We start from the raw sequence: 3,162 nt of genomic DNA, 5'->3' as shown, positions 1-3,162 counted from the left end.
TAAGGTTTTCACAATCACATAGTCACACCATATAAGCTATATAGTTATGCAATCATCTTCAAGAATCAAGGATTCTGGCCTGCAGTTCAACAGTTTCAGATATTTCCTTCTAGTTATTCTAATAAACTAAAAACTAAAAAGGGGTATCTATATAATGCATAAGAGTTACCTCCAAAATGACCTCGAGTCCATTTGAAATCTCTCAGCCACTGAAACTTTATTTTTTTCATTTCTCTTCCCCCTTTTGGTCCAGAAGGCTTTCTCAATCCTATGATGCTAGGTCCAGGCACATCCCCAAAAATCACATCTCATGTTACCAGGGAGATTCACACCCTTGGGAGTCATGTCCACATAGGGAGGAGAGCAGTGAGTTTACCTGCCAAGTTGGCTTAGAAAGAGAGGCCACATCAGAGCAACAAAAGAGGTTCTCTGGATTGATTCACAGGCACAATTAAAAATAAGCTTACACACATGCCATGCCCTTACCAAAATAGTATCCAAATACCTAGGTCCCTACGTGATATTCTATAAAAGATGCACCAAGTTTTATCTTTCAGAAACTTAAAGCCACCAGAGTGTTCCTATACCAGACAAGTCCTAAAACTCAGAGGCAACAGCCTCTTTGAGATCAACTATCAGCCCTGTCGGCACCAACATGGAGACCTTGTACCAAGTCCCATTTTTAGTGCTTGAATGTCCCAACCTGAAGCTGAAGAAGCCACCCTGGGTTCACATGCCATTGGCTATGACAGTGTACGCTCTGGTGGTAGTGTCTTACTTCCTCATCACTGGAGGTATAATTTATGATGTTATTGTTGAACCTCCAAGTGTTGGCTCGATGACTGATGAACATGGGCATCAGAGACCAGTAGCTTTCCTGGCCGACAGAGTAAATGGACAATGTATTATGGAAGGACTTGCATACAGCTTCCTGTTTATAATGGGAGGTTCAGGATTCATAATCCTGGACAGATCAATACACCAAACATTACAAAACTCAATAGATTTCTTCTGCTGTTCATTGGATTCATCTGTGTCCTATTGCATTTTTTCTTGGCTAGAGTATTCATGAGGATGAAACTGCCAGGCTATCTGATGAGTTAGAGTGCCTTTTGGGAAGAAATCAATGGATACTGGATTTGCTCCTGTTAATGACATTTTAAAGGCTTCCTCTAATATGAAATGTGGAAAAGGATGAAAAGCAGCAGAGGAAGAAGCATCTAATGAAAACAGGAATCTTATTAAAGCTTGGACTAGAATTTCTTCTTGGTAATATCAGAGAGAAAATCATATCACAGTATTTTTTCCTGCTGACCTATGGTAGCATACCAATGATGGAAAGTGGCAGTTTCTTTTTAGATTTTTATTTCTAGAAGGAAATATACTCCATTTCTACAACTATAATATTGAATAAAGTGATTTTTTTTAACAACCCGCTTAACAGTTTTTGGAGATGGCATTTCTGATTTTCAGAAATCAATGTAAAATCAGGAAGCAAGATTCTATAACCTGAGAACTCTGGACAGTTCATCAGCTTTCCCTATGGTGCTTTGCCTTTAAACAGGGTGTGTGGTAGTACATTATTTCAGATGTCTGTGTAAGATTGTTTGCTGCACAATAAGATGTATGAAAGGAGCAGAAATAAATAATTTTTCTAATTAAAAAAAAAGATCAACTATCAGATGCAGCCCCTTTCCCCATACTGTCGACACTTCCTTTCAATATGAACAAGTTAGGGTGCTCACTGCCTAGACACCCCTGAAGATGGAGAAAGAGATTAAGTGAGAGGAAGGGGAAGCAACAAACAAGATAAGATTGAACAAAGGTCTATGAATACTGAAACTTTATATAACTATATATATATATATAGATAGATATAGATACATATATAGGATGCTGGGGTGTTGGAAGGGCTGGAAGGAGGAAAATGACATGTTGGAACTGTAGCCTATAGAATCCTTTGGGATTTGCTCTATAGCTGCTTGTTGAATTGTGTCCTGAAGGTCTTCACCTTTCTGTATATACCTTGTATTGCATAATAAGGAAAGAACTGAAATTGTGGAACTGTAACCCATAACAATTTTTGAAATTGCCTATATGACTGCTTGTTGAGCTGTACATCGCGATGACACCTTTCTGTATGTATGTTATACTTTACAATAATGGAAATGGCTGAAGTTATGGAACTGTGACCCCTGACATTCTTTGAGATTTGCTCACTAATTACTTGTGAAATCGTACATTGAAAGTTAACACTGTTATGTATATATGTTAAAGTTCACAAAAAAAAAATTGAAAAAAAAAAAGTAGGCTTAGCCTCTCCTTTGCAATAACAAGCGTCCTAAGGGCAAGCCCCAAGATCAAGGGCTCAGTCTACTAAACTGGTAGTCCCTAATGCTTGTGAGAATATCAGGAATTCCCCAGCTGGGGAAATTTAATATTTCACATGTTCCCCCAGTCCATCAAGAGGGCTATGCAAATACGTTTTATTTTCTGCCAAGTTACTCTGGGATGTATCAGGGCTTCATGCTAACCTGTAAAAACCAACTAGTTCTCACTCCCTATTCAAGGTTACACATAATTATGGTGTTTGAGTAAACTGATCATACAAGTTAAATTATATAGTATGCTACAGAAAATATAGATTTTTGCACCAAATAAACATCTCTTCCTTTGGTCCCACACAGAAGCCGAAGTTTTAAAACACAGCTAATATCCTCTACCCTTTAGTCTGAGCTACCTCAGTCTCAACCAAGTCCATTTTGTTCATATCTCCAACTGAAGTCTGATCTCCTTTTCAGCCTCCTTAACAGTTGCTGCAAAGAGCAATGCTGACACTTGTAGCTGTCAAACTCTGGCCTCAAGCCCCAGGCACTACAAAGACACCCAAAGCTCCAGGGTCTGACATGGTCACACACAAACAGCTCAGCCTCTCAGAATTTAGAAACAACTGTTGCAACTCATGAATAGATGTGACTGCTATTAGAGCTTACAATCTAGGAAACTTTACATAAGCCTTCCCCTGATAACCCATGTTCCCAGATTCAATTCTCAGAGTTTGCACATTATTGTTAGTCAATACTAGTGATGCATTGTAATGTTTGTCTTTTCATTTCTGGCTTATTTCACTCAACCTACTGTCCTCAACGTCTGTTCACCTAG

General features: G+C 38.7%; 1 pseudogene; it reads left to right on the top strand.

The window, feature by feature from the left end:
• Positions 1-655: 655 nt before the first annotated feature.
• Positions 656-1,104, top strand: LOC119514728 (annotated as a pseudogene).
• Positions 1,105-3,162: the final 2,058 nt, after the last annotated feature.

Source organism: Choloepus didactylus, chromosome 18, assembly GCF_015220235.1.
Source record: "Choloepus didactylus isolate mChoDid1 chromosome 18, mChoDid1.pri, whole genome shotgun sequence".
NCBI lineage: Eukaryota > Metazoa > Chordata > Mammalia > Pilosa > Megalonychidae > Choloepus > Choloepus didactylus.
This window is presented reverse-complemented; position numbering and strand designations above follow the sequence as displayed.